Genomic DNA, 17,276 nt, shown 5'->3' on the forward strand with positions numbered 1-17,276 from the left:
CCTGTCACAGAGCTGTTAGCTTCTGTAGTCCTCACTCTCACCTGCACAGACTAGTCTCATAGGGATCCGGGAACCAAGATGGCTCCCGCTGATGCTCAGGCAAATCCCTCCCAGCCGGGCGGACACCTATCCTCTGGCAGGACAGGTGCCCAGATGTCTGGAGCCTGAAAAGGGGGCTGCCTCAGAAGCTCTGTGGCTCCTGCCTGTCCCAGAAGCTGTTAGCTTCAGTAGTCCACACTCTCACCTCTGCAGACCAGTCTCAGTGGAGTCCCAGATCCAAGATGTCTCCCGCCCATGGTGCACGCCTTTAATCCCAGCACTTGGGAGGCAGAGGCAGGCAGATTTCTGAGTTTGAGGACAGCCTGGTCTATAGCGTGAGTTCCAGGACACCCAGGGTTATACAGAGAAACCCTATCTTCAAAAACCAAAAACCAAAAAACAAAAACAAAAACAAAAACAAAACAAAACAAACAAACAACTACTGGTTCCCTTTTCAATGTAATTTCTGTAAATTCATTACTGCTCTGATCTGTTACTATTTGCAATTCTGTGGTGTTTCCCACGTATAAAAATTTCTTTTATTTTATTACAAGGGCAGTTTAGGACAAGGTCTCTTGATGCCTAGGCTGGCTCAAGCTATGTAATTGATAACTGCTTTGAACATCTGGTCCTGTCCCTAAGACCACATGATGGGAAGACAGTGCTGCATCTCTTCTAGCCTAGGCTTTGAAGGGGAAAGTTTCACTGGTTTGGCAGTACTTGACCTTAGCAATGAGAAGTGAGGTAATCAATTTGACCTGGTCGATAATCACCTTGACTGGCCATTACTCTGGCTGCAGAAAAGGCAGTCATGAATCTGGATAAAGAACTGAACTTATTGTCAACTGTAATTAACACTACTTCAAGTAATTCAAATTACTGTATTAAAACAAGTTGACTTAGCTAAAACTGGAACAGTTGGGCATTGTGAAAGTGGTGTTTGTTTGTTTGTTTGTTTGTTTTTTCTTGACAGGGTTTCTCTGTGTAGCCCTGGCTGTCCTGGAACTCACTCTTTAGACCAGGCTGGCCTCCAACTCAGTAATCCGCCTGCCTCTGCTTCCCAAGTGCTCGGATTAAAGGCGTGCACCACCATGCCCAGCTAGGGAGAACCCTTCTTCCTTCTGGAGCTTTTGAATTGACAAAAACAGTCTTTAATCTAGGCTACAGCTTCTGGCGGCATCCTACATTTATAAAGGATATTGAAGATGCTCTCTCCTTCTCTTTTTATGCTTGCCATACTGTGGCAAGAGAGATCAGTTGATTTTTCTACCATTAGAGGTTCCATCTTTGGAATTATGGTATATGAGGAAGGCCAGTTGAGACATACAGGCACTACTATATCCTTCAACTTTCCATTGGTATGCAGTTATTGGTTTCCTAGTTGGACCACATTCTGTGAGCCATTCTTATATATCCACTTTCTACATACATAGAGAGATCCACACTATCTGTTCTGTTCAAGTGGAAAACCTTTACTAATAAAGATATTTGTTTTGTCTTTTTCTCTACACACAGCAGGTAAGTATAAGGGCAGTAGAAGACTCAGCAGTAGGGATAGCCATGATTATTGCGTTTCAGATAACAGTTACTAGGAATGGTCCACGTGCCTCTACCCTGGCCCTATAACTCACATCTAAACACTGAGCTTCAGGTTCTCTGAACTAATTCATTCACTTCTTTGTTAATTTAAATTTTTGTTGTTATTAATCTATGTAAGTCTTTTATTGCGTGAAAAAACTCTGTGACCTGGGCAGGTCACTTAGGAAGCATTTTTCTTGGGGTGATCTGAGTTTAGATACCACCACCCATGTTTACTACCTGCAACTCCAGATCCAGGGGGTCTAACACCCTCCTCTCTGGTGTGCCACTCGCACATACATGGAAAACATCCTCTCTCACAAAAAAATCATACACATGAACATAGGGACAGACATGTCTTCAAAGGTGCTAATATCTTATAATGCAAGGTAACCAAATCAAGCAAGCTTATGTGTATAATAGAAATCATACAGTGTTTTTTAACCTGGTATTTTATATTTTTTTAGAGTTTCCATTTCATAAATGTAGTACACACTTTTATAATTTTATATTATCAGAATGCTTAATCTCTTCAGTTGTTTGGATTAGCCTTCATTCCCAATCCATCTCATATTATTGTCAAAGCAGACGATAGGAATGAACAGGAAGAGTGCTGCCCACTGAGTTTGTAATTTTCATTCTGATTATAATCTTGCAGTTCTTATTTAAATGACCATGTTAGATTCAGAGGCCTGTTTATGTTTCCTTTTTACAGTGCTGCCGTCTATGTTGTATGATTCGTTAATTATAATCTAACTATACTGTTGTTTCTCTAGGAAATAATAAACCTTCACTTCTTTTCTTCTTCTTCTGATAATTTACTATCAGTTCCTTGAGTTTTTGCTGGTTTGGGAACTTTCTGTGGAGAAACAGTGTTAGCTTTCTCTTCTTGACCTAAAAAGGTTGCTTCTCCTCCTCTCTTGGAAAATCTGTGTTTTCCAGTCCTTGCAGTCATCAATGTTTGGAATTTTAATCCTTCAGCGACTGATTTGGTATAGGGGTTTTTAAATTATTTTCATATATTATTGTCTCTGTCTCCTAAGTTACTTAATTTGTCAGCATTTCAGAGCCTACAATCATTTAAGAGAAGTACAGTTGAGGCAGTACACAGTCAGAATGGTTGTTTGCTAACTTGGTGAGAGATTGTGGCATTGACCCTTGACTAGTGAAGGTTCATCCACTGAGTGTGGAAGAATCGCTAAGTGAGTAGGCCTTCCCTGGATGAGCAAGAGAGAAAGCCAGGAAACAATATTTACTCATGGTTTTTGCTTTTATACTTGAAGTTGGTTTTCTATCATAAGATTCCCAAATAATGGAAGGAGGTTTTTGTTTTTTTTTTTTAATAGGATATTTTGTGTATTTCAAATACATAAAACATTTCAAATGTTATATCTGTTGCCCATTTCCCCTCTGGAACCCCCTTTTCCCATACTCCCTCTTCCTGCTTCTATGAGGATACTGCCCCTTCCACCCTCCCACTCCCATTTCACCGCTCTGGCATTCCACTACACTGGGGCATGGAGCCTTCACAGGACCAACGGCTTCTCCTCCTATTAATGCCATACAATTCCATCCTCTGCTCCACATAGGGCTGGAGCCGTGGGTGCCAACATTTGTATTCTTTGTTTGGTGGTTTAGTTCCTAGGAGTTCTGAGGTATCTGGTTGGTTGATATTGTTGTTCTTCCTATGGGGTTGCAAACCCCTTCAACTGTTTCAGTCCTTTCTCTAACTCCTCCATTGTGGTCCTTGTGCTCAGTCCAGTCGTTGGCTGTGATCATCTGCCTCTGTATTTGTCAGGCTGTGGCATTGCCTCTAAGGAGACAGGTATAATAGGCTACTGTCAGCAAGCATTTCTTGACATGCACAGTAGTGTCTGGGTTTGGTGTCTGTATAGGGGATGTATAGCTGGGTTCTCAGGTAGTACTATGTCCAATTTTCTGAAGAAACTCGAGACTGATTTCCAGAGTGGTTGTACCAGCTTGCAATCCCACCAACAATGGAGGAGTATTCCTCTTTTGCCAAATCCTCACCAACATCTGCTGTCACTTCAAATTTTGATCTTAGCCGTTCTGACTGGTGTGAGGTGGAATCTCAGGGTTGTGTTGATTTGCATTTCCATGATGACTAAGGATGTTGACTATTTTTTAGGTGCTTCTCATCCACTGAATATTCCTCAGTTGAGAATTCTTTGTTTAGCTATGGACTCTATTTTTTTTTTTTTTTTTTTTTGGTTTTTCGAGACAGGGTTTCTCTGTGTAGCCCTGGCTGTCCTGGAAATCACTCTGTAGACCAGGCTTGCCTCTAACTCAGAAATTCACCTGCCTCTGCCACCCAAGTGCTGAGATTAAAAGCATGTGCCACCATGCCTGGTGGCTCTGACTGCATTGTTAAATGCATAAACCAGTAGACCCAGCATGCTTATTGATTTTTATATGTAGTAATTGTTAATATTAATACAATTTCTTTGGTGTGTGCCAAACACTATTGCTCTTGTAGAGCTTTTCTCTTTATATGTGTAACTGACATTTTTACAAAAGGCTACATCCTCTTCAAAGGGCTGAGAAATGACAGGGGTGACAGGGCTAGAGAGATGCCTTAGCACTTAAGAAAATGATTGTTCATGCAGTGGTCCTGCGTTTAATTCCCAGCAACCACATGGTGGCTCACAACCAACTGTAATAGGGATCCAATGCCCTCATGTGGGAGTCTGAAAATAGCAACAGTGTACTCACATATATGAAATACATAACTCTTAAAAAAAGAAAAAAAGAAATGACAAGGGTGAACCTTATTATTAAGTTTCCTTCTGATATGACTTGGTAGTTTCGGTAGAACTTGGGTGTGAGTAAATAAGTGGGACAGGCCCCAGAATTATATGAATACATTGCCTATGAAGAATAGATGCCCGATGTTGTTCCTATTGTGCTTTCTTTTGTACACGTTTATGGGATGCTCTAGAATGCAGTGACTTATGAGGACGTGCATGTGAACTTCACTCAAGAGGAGTGGGCTTTGCTGAATCCTTCTCAGAAGAAGCTCTACAAAGATGTCATGCTGGAAACCTACAGGAACCTCAATGCTATAGGTAAGACTGTGAATTCCCTTTCCTGATTTAAAATTCAAGAAAACAATTTTTCTTTTGGTGCACTTCTGTAGTTTCAATAAAAATGAAGGAAGGATTTGGTGAATAAATCATGAATGACTAAAAGGTTCATTGAAGATAGTAACTTACATTTTGCTAAATTTCAAGGCATACATTTTCTGTTTTAGGCTTTAGTTGGGAAGCCCAAAATATTGAAGAACATTGTCAAAGTTCTGGAAGACACAGAAGGTAATTTTCATGTGCAAGCTCATACAAATCTGTCTCTAAAGATATGTTAATATGTGCTGAAAACTGATAAGAAAAGGAGCAGTGTAAATTAGCACAGCTTTAAGTGTATTGATGATTGTTACATCCCAACAAAACCATCGCCTTTAATGTCCTCTATCTGATTTTTTGCAAGACGTTCCTTTAAGAAAGAGGACAAGGAAACAATGCCTTCGTGTGTATCCCCATTTGAAACATAGCCCTATTGATGCTCCATAGTACAACTGCCAGTCTGTTTCTGCTTACTTTGGAAAAGCTACACAAATTGAATAGTTGATAAGTATGTGTCCAAAAGCTTCTAAGAAGCAAATAGTCTATATTTAAGCTGGTTGTACTCATTTTTTAGCACTGTCAGTGCTAAGTTTAGTTAGAAGGGCAGCATTTGGGAGGTGAGGAGGAGGTTTTTGTAGTAACCTAAATCCATATTTCACATGTCTGTGAGAACAATGAGTCAAACCTCGTGAATGCAAAATTCAACATTTTATGTATTGGACTTCCTTTCATAAGTATATAATATTTTATAATGGATACACACCATGTATACCAAACAGATATTCCAAAAAACCATGTCTGTCTTTCTTTCTCTCGATCTTATCTTTTGTCTCCTGTATCTATTAGAAGATATATAGTAGGTTGCAGTTATAGAGTAGACTTTTTGAACATAATACAAGTTAACAGTTAATTACATTTCCAAGTTTATTGGCAATACATCAGCAACGTCATTCTGGAGAAAATTCTCTTGAGTCCTAGGGATGTGGAAATGCTCCTATTTCTCCTGGTTCACTTTGCAAATATACTATGAGCCACCGTACAGTAAAATTTGGAATACACTTAGTGCGTTAAAGCTCTGAATTCCTCCACTTTTCTTCAAGTACGGGAAGAACATTTTATAGAAAAAGAAAACCTAAAACTGAGCCTTGTAATCAATGTTCATACCTTCTCATGTGTCTCTAACCATGAGAAACAACCCATAATGAAGGGGAACAGCATGAATGTAAGCAAAGGGATAAAAGGTCTGATGCCTCTTTACATTTAGACAAAGAGTAACATTAAATCCTAGAGATGAAAGTATTCTGGGACTTCAGTGATGGCTCAGCAGTTAAGAGCCCCAACTGCCCTTCTGAAGGTCCTGAGTTCAAATCTCAGCAACCACACGGTGGCTTACAACCATCCCTAATGAGATCTGACTCCCTCTTCTGGAGTGTCAGAAGACAGGACAGCTACAGTGTACTTACATATAATAAGTAAACAAACAAACAAACAAACAGAAAAACAAAAAGAAAGTATTCATCCGTGGGGTAAAGCTTTCACATGTGCCAATTCTCTTCTCAGGTGTGAAAGAAGTCATAGTGCAGAGAAACCCTCTGAATATACTCAACCTGGTAAAGCCTTTGCTTTACATGCTCACAGTCATGCCCAAAGGCATGAAAGGATTCATACAGAAAAGATCCCCTCTGAAGTTATTCACTGTGTCGAAGACTTTTTACCGTACACAAGTCTCCAAGTACAGAAAAGAACACAAACTAGACAGACACCCTATGAATGTAATCAATTCAGTAAAGGATTTGCAATACCCAAAAGGCATGAAAGATTTCATACTGGAAAGAAACCCTACAAATGTAATCAGTGTGATAAATCCTTTTCACAACATAATCATCTTCAAAGTCATAGAAGAACACATACTAGAAAGAAACCCTACAAATGTAATCAATGTGATAAAGCCTTTTCTGAGAAATGGCATCTCCAAAAACATATAAGGATACATACTGGAGAGAAACCCTACAAATGCAATCAATGTGATAAAGCCTTTTCTCAATACTTTACTCTTCAAACTCATAGAAGAACACATACCGGAGAGAAACCCTTCAAATGTAATCAATGTGATAAAGCCTTTTCTGTGAAATGTAATCTCCAAAAACATATAAGGATACATACTGGAGAGAAACCCTACAAATGTAATCAATGTGATAAAGCCTTTTCTGAGAAATATATTCTCCAAAAACATATAAGGATACATACTGGAGAGAAACCCTACAAATGTAATTAATGTGCCAAAGCCTTTTCTGAGAAATGTAGTCTCCAAAAACATATAAGGATACATACTGGAGAAAAACCCTACAAATGTAATCAATGTGATAAAGCCTTTTCCCAATACTGTCATCTCTACATTCATAGAAGAACACATGCCGATGAGAAACCCTACAAATGTAATCAATGTGATAAAACCTTTTCACAACACAGTACTCTTCAAACTCATAGAAGAGCACATACCTGAGAGAAACCCTTCAAATGTAATGAATGTGATAAAGCCTTTTCCCAATACAGTAATCTCCACATTCATAGAAAAACACATACTGGAGAAAAACCCTACATATGTAATCAATGTGATAAAGCCTTTTCCCAGCATTATAATCTACAAATTCATAAGAGAAGACATACTAGAGAGAAACCTTACAAGTGTATTCAGTGTGTGTAAACCTTTTCAAAACATTTTCATCTTCAAACGAATAAAAGAATCCACACTGGAGAAAAAAGCTACGAAGGAATTGGATTGTGAGCACATTTTTTACAACGCCATCGTTTCTGAATGTATAAGTGAACGTACTGAAGAGAAAGACTATGAATGTGATCATAGTCTTAATCGTCATGAACATATTTGTAGGGGCCTGAATCCTTCTGAGTATAAGGAATGTGGAAAAATCTATGCCAGGCAGTTATCTCCTAATGCAGGAAGGAGCACATACTGGAGAGAGAGAAAGACAGAGAGATACAAACAGAGACCGTATAAATATACACAATGTGGTAAACCTTAGCATATCACAGTTATCTTTGAAAACCTAAAAGAGCACATGATACATCTCAGAATATATAAAAGAAGACACTGAAGAGAGAAACTGTGTGTGAATAATGTGGTAAGGCCTTTGCAGCTGACATTGATCTTATCATGTATAAATTACCACAGACTTACCACAAACCACATCATGTATAAATTAACACAGACTTGTAAGAAATCTCATAAAAATAAGGAACGTGGTAAAGCTTGTGTGTGGACCAGTTGTTTTTTTTTTTTTTTTTTTTTTTCTTGAGAAAAATCCATGCTGCAGGGTAACCCTGTAAATGGAGCCACTGTGGAAACATTTTGTACATCACAGTATCTGTATGTGAGAGTAAAACCTTTAGCAAGTACTGGGTCGGCTAAAGTTTGCATGTCACAGAGAAACCCTGTCTCAATGAAACCAAGAGAGAGAGAGAGAGAGAGAGAGAGGGAGGAGGAGGAGGAGGAGAGAGAGAATGTGTTAGGACTAGACATGATTTGAGGAAGTAAACTCTGAAATTCAACCTCAGTGACATATTTTCTCCAGCAGGCAGATATTTCCTACATCTCCCCAAATGACACTACTAACTGAGAAGTATTGATTTCTCTGCCATCAATCCTCTATGCTTGCTTTTTGTTATATAAGCCAACTCATGATGAAGAAAAACTCTGGATAAGCCTTAGATGCCACAAACCCTGGGTTTGAGTAGTCAATGTTTATACAAGAATAACATCATGAATGAAATTTTCTTTGCTGGCCAACTTTGTTTAATTTTATTTATGGGGTTTGTCTGCATCTTTGGGTAAGTATGTGCATGTCTATGCTGATTTCCAAGATTATTAAGTTGTTGTATCTTCTTATAGCAGAAGATACACCAAGATGTCCAAACCTGACTTTGTCCCTGGGAATGAAATTTTCTTAATTACTTGGCCATGTCTCTAGCCATCTAAATAATTAAAGTGTTTTATATCATCATGATGTCAGGAAATAGAAAAGAATCTTATACAAGAGAAAACCCTATCTGTGTTGATGACCTTGTTATAGCCTGTAACATCACAGATGTTTTCCATATCAGGGACAACATCCTGTTTCTTCTCTTCCTCATCAGAGCCTTGAAGGAAGGAAATTATTTCCCATGGTCCCTCGAGTGTAGTAGTAGAGATCACCAACTGTGGTGGTGGATTTATTTTCAAACATTTGGAATACATATTAAAGTTTTTTCTATGTCTTTCTTTGTTTTTTTGTTTTTTTTTGGTTTTTTTTTGGTTTTTTTTTTTTGTTTTTTCGAGACAGGGTTTCTCTGTATAGTCCTGGCTGTCCTGGAACTCACTTTGTAGACCAGGCTGGCCTCGAACTCAGAAATCCGCCTGCCTCTGCCTCCCGAGTGCTGGGATTAAAGGCGTGCGCCACCATGCCCGGCTTCTATGTCTTTCAAATCCATTTACAGATGTTTATTATGCAGTCCTTGACTTCCTTCTGTGATTTCTGTTCAGCTTTAATCCCACTTTCTTGTTGATAGTTACTCTTCTACTGCAATGAAATGAACTGGATACTCATCTTCTAAGTGGTCCATTGTTTATTTAAATATGAGGGCAGTGAGATCATACATTTCCAGAAAGGTTGCTGGTGAAAGCGTGGTGGGCGCTGCTTTGTGTTTCATTTTCTCGCAAATTCCACTGAGAGTTGGTTGTTGTGCATCCTAGCTTTGGTGTCAGTCATTAGTCAGGGTTTTCCTTTACTCTTCTTCTTCTTCTTCTTTTTTTTTTTTTTTTTTTGGTTGTTCCAGACAGGGTTTCTCTGTATAGCCCTGGCTGTTCTGGACCTCACTTTGTAGACAGGCTGGCCTCGAACTTAGAAAGCTACCTGCCTCAGCCTCCCAAGTGCTGGGATTAAAGGCGTGTGCCACCACGCCCGGCTTATCCTTTTACTCTTGATAGTTATGTGCCAGCCTTCTGAGTACAAGTCCAAAGATAGAAGATATATACTCAGAGGTTCCTGTTTTGTCAACACGCTTTAGTCATATTAAAATTAAAATGCTTCTTACATGAAAATAGAAAGAACAACAATACCTTAGGTATACACCCAAAGCATCCTATTCATCTATCTCATAGAAATTTAATAATTTAGAGTAGTCAGGAATCAACTACATGTCTCACACATAGATGGGCATGGTGCCAGATAACACTTTTTTTTGTTGTTGGCTTAATGAGGCTGAGTGGTTCAGCCTAGCTGGTTAGAGCAGTTAGGACACAGTCCCTAGTCTTAACACTATTAACATAAGTCTCCCATCATATGTAGATTTCCTGCCTAAAAGCCACTCTCTGCAAACTAAGAACAATATTATTTTGGTTTAGGATGGCATCTGTTATAATTCACCAATACTAGGATAGACTTCTATTTTTATTCTACAGATGGTAAAACTGAGGGTCACAGAGTTAAGTGACTTCTGAATCTACTTAATTGGAACTGTTCATCTTACACATGCTGTAATTCTAATGCATTAGTAATTGAAGTGGAAGCCACCTAAACCAGGTATGGTTGCACATGCCTATATTCATGGTGCTTACAGAGTGAGGACACCAGGATTTCACAGTCATCCAAGTTAAAAGTGGTCAACAGGGTGTGTTGCACGGTCCAGAGAGCCAAGGCAGACTATGATTGTCTCAGGGCAGTAGCCATAATCTTCCCTGCAGATCCAGAAGTTGGGGGTCATGACATCAGTAAATGTTATCTGAGATGCTTACCACTGTAAGTTTTATTCTTCATGTTTTTTGTGCAAGATATCCTAGGTCACTTCGGGATCAGATTCTCCCAGAAGTGAAAAAAATTCTCAGGCTGTGATGAGCTTCCTAATGGCATATCCAATGCAAATTATTCATCCCTGAAAAAACAATTATAGTCATATTTTAAATGCACCCAGCAGGTTTTCTTCATGTATTTGTGAATTATTTTTCATCCTTAACAAAGAAGATATTGGAACACATTTGGGAATGGATAAAGAATAGAAAATGAAGCAGAAAATAATGCAATATTTTTACTTAATATGTACAAAAGTACAATTTAAATAAGCACCTTGCCAGATAGACAGCCTAGCACTAAACATAAACTTGATATTGTTGCAGTAGACAGGAGTCCCATTTCCGAAACTACCTGATTGCTAACTATTATTATTGCGAAGTATTTGCTGTTGCCTTCTGGTCTCAGAGTATACAGAGCCCAGACACATGCATGCAAAATAAAATTAAACTACTTATAAAATAAAATTTAAAAATTATACCTCAAAAAACTGGAATTCTCCACACTGAAGTCTTTGCCATGAGATAGACAGTCTGGCTGGTTGGAATGTACCTCTTTCTTGTCCTGCATTGATGCGTCCATTGCCTTCCTCTGAACCAGCTTGCTAGCCCCATTCTTTTTTTTTTTTTTTTTTTTTTTTTGAGACAGGGTTTCTCTGTGTAGCCGTGGCTGTCCTGGAACTCACTCTGTAGACCAGGCTGGCCTTGAACTCAGAAATCTGCCTGCCTCTGCCTCCCGAGTGCTGGGATTAAAGGTGTGTGCCACCACGCCTGGCTTGGATGTCCTCATTCTTAATAGCTGAGTAGTATTCCATTGTGTAAATGAACCACATTTTCTCTATCCATTCTTCTGTCGGGAGACATCTAGGTTGTTTCCAGCTTCTGGCTATCACAAATAAGGCAGCTATGAACATGGTGGAACATGTTCCTCTGTGGCATGGTTGGGGGCATCTTTTGGCTATATTCCCAAGAGTGTTATAGCTGGGTCTTCAGGTAGATCGATTTCCAATTTTCTGAGGAACTCCAGATTGATTTTCAGAGTTGTTGTACCAGTTTGCCATCTCACCAGCAATGGAGGAATGTTCCTCTTTATCCATATCCTTTCCAACATGTGTTGTCACCTGAGGTTTTGATCTTAGCCATTCTGACTGGTTAGGGTAAAATCTCAGGTTCCTTTTGATTTGCATTTCTCTAATCACTAAGGACTTTGAACCTTTCTTTATGTGTTTCTCAGCCATTCTAGATTCCTCAGTTGTGAATTCTCAGTTTAGTTCTATACCCCATATTTTGATTGGGTTGTTTGGTTTTAAGGTAATTATCTCCTTCAGTTCGTTATATATTTTAGATATTAGCCCTCTATCAGATGTGGGGTTAGTGAAGATTATTTCTCAATTAGTAGATATCTGATTTGTCTTTTCGACTATTTCCTTTGCCTTACAGAAGCTTTCCAGTTTTATGAGGTACCATTTATCAATTCTTGATCTTAGAGCATGAGCCATTGGAGTTCTGTTTAGGAAATTCCCCCCTGTGACACTGAGTTCATGGCTCTTTCCCACTTTCTCATCTCTTAGATTCAGTGTATCTGGTTTTACGTGGAAGTCCTTGATCCACATGGACTTGAGCTTTGTACAAGGTGACAAATATGGATCTATTTTCATTTTTTAAAAACAGATAGCCAGTTAGACCAGCACCATTTATGGAACATTCTTTCTTATTCCGTTGTTTATTTTTGGCATCTTTGTCAAAGATCAAGTGTCAGTAAGTGTGTGAATTTATTTCCTTTGTCTTCAAATCTACTCCATTGATCAACATGTCTGTTTCTGTACCAATACCATGCAGTTTTTATCACTATTGCTCTGTAGCAATGCTTGAGGTTTTCTATTTCCAGGTTTGCCTCTATTTGTGTTTTCTTTATTGTTTCTCCTTCTAATTTTTTTCTTGGACCACTTTATGCAATCCCTTCACCTGTATGGTTGTGTTTTTCTGTATTTCTTTAAGGGATTTATTATTTCCTCTTTAAGGGCTCTTTCCTGTTTACCTGTGTTTTCCTGAATTTCTTTCAGTGAGTTATTTTTATTCTCCTTAAAGAAATCTATTTTGTTCATGAGATAGGATTTTAGGTTAGCTTCCTAATTTTCAGGTGTGTTGGTGTATTCAGGGCTTGTTTTGGGAGAATTGGGTTCTGATGGTGTCCACTTTTATTGGCTTCTGTTTCTTATGATCTTTTGCTTGCCTTTCTCCATCTGGTTATCCCTGGTGTTTGCTGGTCTGGGTGACTCTGTCTGCAGTCTGCTTCTTTTGTCCAAGGGTTTCTTCAAGTCTCCTGATAGGCCTGAGGCCCTTGCTGTAGCAGACCTACTGTGGGATGTTCCAACTGGGATAGGGCATCTTCAGAGGGACAGAGAAGCTCTTGATCTGTTGCCCTGGCTGCACTAGATCTCCTGAGAGGACTTCAGACTATTGGGTCTTCAGAGGAGCAGTCCCACTGTTGTCCTGTGTGAAGCTGTTCTCCAGGGTGGCCAGTAGCCTGTGGTTTCTGTTTCCCTGTGTACAGCAGACCTCCAGGGAGGCTTTCAGTCTGTTGGGTCAGTTGCCCTGCATGCTATAGAGCCCCCAGGAGGTCTTCAGATGGTGGTGCCCAGTTGCCCTTTGTAGAGAGGAACCCCTGAGATCCCTTCCAGCTGTTGTGTATTCAGGGGATCACACAAGTTGGCTATCAGTTGCTCAGTTGCCCTGTGTGTAGCAGATCCCCTGGGATGCCTCAGGCTGTAGTGTCAGTTAGCCTGAGTGCTTTGGATCTCCTGGGATGTCTCTGGATGTGGTGTCAAAGACTTAAGTGAAACAGATCTCCTGGGATGCCTCAGGATATGTTGCCTTCAGGAGAGCAGACTAGCTGGTACTCTGTCCCTGCAGAAAGGACAGGATGAAGGGGAGATATTTTTTTTTCTTAATTAATCTTTGCATTGTGTATTGCATATTCCCCTCCCTCACAAGGCATATTAAGTCTAGAACAGCTGTATTTTCAGCCTTTTAGGAACATATTTCTGACAGGAGGTATATTGCCTCCCAGGGCCCTGATCCCAGTCTTTTGCTTCCCAGGACAATGGCCTTGGTTTCCTCTTGATTAAAGTTTCTAAATTCTTAAGTTAAAGAGTACTAGCACAACAACAGTTTTAAAATTACCCATTTGAGTCATGTAATGACCTGTCCATTGCAGTAACAGGGAACGGGTTTGCAATTGGAGCATGGCTTCTGGACTCAGACCAGAGTAGGAGGAACAGAGTCCTGTTTACAGTGCAGAGTGAAAGAGGGTAGGCAGTAGCTAGATCATAGACTAACTCAAGATAAAGGCACTCAGCTTCTCACCAATATGAAGGAGGACCTGATTTTCACAGGTAAGGTGACTTTGTAATTTACTAGCCTATGTTAATTTGTACATTGTAATATAAACACACAAGACTGGTGGATGTACAATTTGAAGTGTTTAGGTTGATCAGGGTTAGGGTTAGGATGTGGATATGTGCAGTCCTCATTGACATAGTTAGTCAGCTTAGATTTTTGAGACACAGGCCATTCATTGGCTGCAGCTGTGTGTGTCAGGTTACAGGACTCAGCAACTACCAATCCACATACGGCCAAGATCAAAAAGTATTTTGTTAATACCATGGCCTCTGCCAAGGAGTGCCTGTTCTTTTTTCAATGTCAATAAACCTATGTGTTATATATCTTCCCCCAAAGTCTATTTTTGGCATTAATTTATAAATTTCATTTTTCTAGAGAATCATAGACTAACCAACTTTAGCAAAGTGGTTGGATATAAAACTAACTTAAATCAGTAGCCTTCCCCTACTCAAAGGATACACAGGCTGGGATAGGAATTAGGGAAATGACACCCTTCACAGTAGTCACAAATAATATAAAATACCTTGGTGTAACACTAGCTTAGCAAGTGAAAGATTTGTAAAACTTTCAAGTCTCTGAAGAAAGAAATCGAAGAAAACCTCAGAAAATGCAAAGATCCCCCATACTTGTGGATTGGCAAGATTAATAAAGTAAAAATGGCCATCTTTGTAAAAGTAATATACAGATTCAATACCGCCCCTTTCAAAATTCCTACTCAATTCTTCATAGAGTAAAAAAGCAACTTGAAATTCATTTGGAATAACAATAAACTCAGGCTCCTGAAAACTATTCTCAACAATAAAGAACTACTGGAAGAATCACCATCCCTGACCTCAAGCTGTAATGAAACTGCCTGGTATTGGTACAGTGACAGGCAGGAAGATCAAGGGAACCACCTTTGTAAGAATCAGCCACATAAAATTCCTTGTTCATTGAAACACTTGGTTTTAGGATTTCATCACAACAGATCTAGCTTGCTAGTCAGAAAAATAAAATGCTAAGTAAAACATGAATTTGCTGCTTGACAGAACCTAGAAATGTTGTCATTTCCATTTAGGTTGAAAATATAGGATCTTTAAATGGCAAAGACATTGAGATCTATATTTATCTTAATTGTCTGTCCTCATAGAACCCAGAAGATTGGCCTGTTACGAGTAATGCATACAAAGTAAAACAATGCCATAAGTTTTCAGTGGGAAAGAGACTCCATGAAAAATTGAGCTACAGGTCATTCGTGTGATATTTTGGACTTAAAACCTTCTCATTTTGACTATGCTCTGGGATATTGACTAAGGTAGGATTAAAAGTTAAGGGGCTGACTTCCTAGATTGAATAATAAATCTTTATGACAGTTATTACTAAAAACTCATTCACAAAAAAGTGAAATAACTCAACATGTGGGTTAGAAACAAAAGCAAATTTGTTGGGTATATAGAAGAATGTCAGGTAGTTTGAGATGACCATCAAGTGGTGAAAGAAATACATAAATTGAAATGCAAGAACATTTTTTTAAATCACCATTAAAGAAAAGGTCTTTTGCTAGGCAGTGATAGCACACGCCTTTAATCCCACTTGGGAGGCAGAGGCAGGTAGATTTCTGAGTTTGGGACACCCAAGGCTACAAAGGCACACCCTGTCTCAAAAAAAAAGGGAAGGAAGGAAGGAAGGAAGAAGGAAGGAAGGAAGGAAAGAAGGAAGGAAAGAAAGGAAGAAAGAAAGGAAGGAAGGAAAGGTGGTCTTTCAATGGACTGGAAATCTTAAAATGTGCCATGAGAATAACACTCTTTCCTGCTAAGTCTCTAATTAATGGTGGGAGTAGTCAAATGATTCCTAGTCCCAGTAAATAACTTCATGAAAAACCTGCTACAACTGTGGTTCACCTCCAGTGGCGTCAATCCCAGTTTAGAAGCCAAACTCAGTATAACCACTTATGTCTTGTGAGTTCTGGAAACAAGAATGATGAAAAATCTTAGGTCAAGGATGCTTGATCTCTGCTTTCAGTTCAACATTGTTCCAGGTTTTGTCTTCCTAAGCATCAGACCCCCAATGTCAAAAAAATGGGTAAGTTCATTGCTTGAAGCTATGAGGATGAATACTTAGTTGCATTATCTGAACTCAGGATAGTTTTTTTGTTTGTTTGTTTGGTTTTGGTTTTTTGTTTGTTTGTTTTGGTTTTGGTTTGGTTTGGTTTGGTTTGGTTTGGTTTGGTTTGGTTTTTTGAGACAGCGTTTCTCTGTATAGCTCTGGCTGTCCTGGAACTCACTTTGTAGACCAGGCTGGCCTCGAACTCAGAAATATGCCTGCCTCTGCCACCCAAGTGCTGGTATTAAAGGTGTGCACCACTGAACTCAGGATGTTGAGATACATAAGGGACGAGACATCTGCTATGGAGAGCTGCATATAGAGAGGAGAAGTAACAAACCCAACAGAACTAGGAGAAGTTGCCCCTTATAATTGAAGCCACATGTGTCTGAGACAGAGCAACAGGACTTGCTGATTTTCCTGCTGGCTTCTTGCTTTGCTCCATCTACCCACTGTACTCATTCCTGTCTATTGGAATGGGAAAGGGCATTCTGTGCCATTTTATGTTATGAAAATATAATTTGTTTTCAGAATTTAGAAGATGTGACAATCCAAAGATTGCCTTGAGGATCAAAAGAGACTTTGGACATTGGAACAGTGTATATGCTGTTGCAGATTTTAAGGGTCCATGAAGTCAGATTCAAGGCAATGTTATCATGGAATGACTGTGACCTGGTGGGTAGTTAGGTGCATCAAAGAGCTTCCAGATAGCATGTTGGCTTTAAACTTTTGTCTCTTTGTGGTGTCCTTCCTTGATGAGAATATGGACGTTTTTGTAGAAGAAGCCCTACTAGATGCTATTCCTTATTGAGATGGGATTTGAGTGTCTATTGGCTTAATCCATTTCCTCTTCTTTCTGTTTATTTGGTTTTGATTGAAAGTCATCCTGTAGCTTCCTTTAAATATCCTTCTTTCCTGTCATGCCTTCCCCATAATAGACTCTGTCTTTAAATTGCCTAAGATGCAGTGGAAGCAATAGTTAGCTAGTCAGTCTTAAGTTATTTTACTTAACTAATGTTTTCATACTTTATTTGTGTTTTCTGTTTTTGAAGATAATGTTTCTCTGTCGTCCTACCTAGTAGTCCTGTATGCCAACCAGGCCTTGAACATAGAGATCAAATTGATTCTGACTTCAAATGTTGGGACCAAGTGTGGGCCAACTAGCCTGGCCTTTTTTTATTGACAGATGGGCCTGT

The 17,276-nt window shown here is 39.3% G+C and overlaps 1 pseudogene across 1 annotated transcript in view; it reads left to right on the top strand.

Moving 5' to 3' along the window:
* The window catches only part of LOC147000933 (uncharacterized), a 29,081-nt pseudogene extending 17,847 nt beyond the window's left edge, over window positions 1-11,234 (top strand). Inside the window, exons 2-4 of the transcript XR_015045418.1 lie at window positions 4,577-4,703; window positions 4,889-4,949; window positions 6,318-11,234. The product of XR_015045418.1 is annotated as an uncharacterized LOC147000933 (transcript). The remainder of the gene's footprint in view (window positions 1-4,576; window positions 4,704-4,888; window positions 4,950-6,317) is intronic.
* The last annotated feature ends 6,042 nt before the right edge of the window (window positions 11,235-17,276 follow it).

Source organism: Mus caroli, unplaced genomic scaffold (assembly GCF_978045245.1).
Source record: "Mus caroli unplaced genomic scaffold, Mus_caroli_1 scaffold_15, whole genome shotgun sequence".
NCBI lineage: Eukaryota > Metazoa > Chordata > Mammalia > Rodentia > Muridae > Mus > Mus caroli.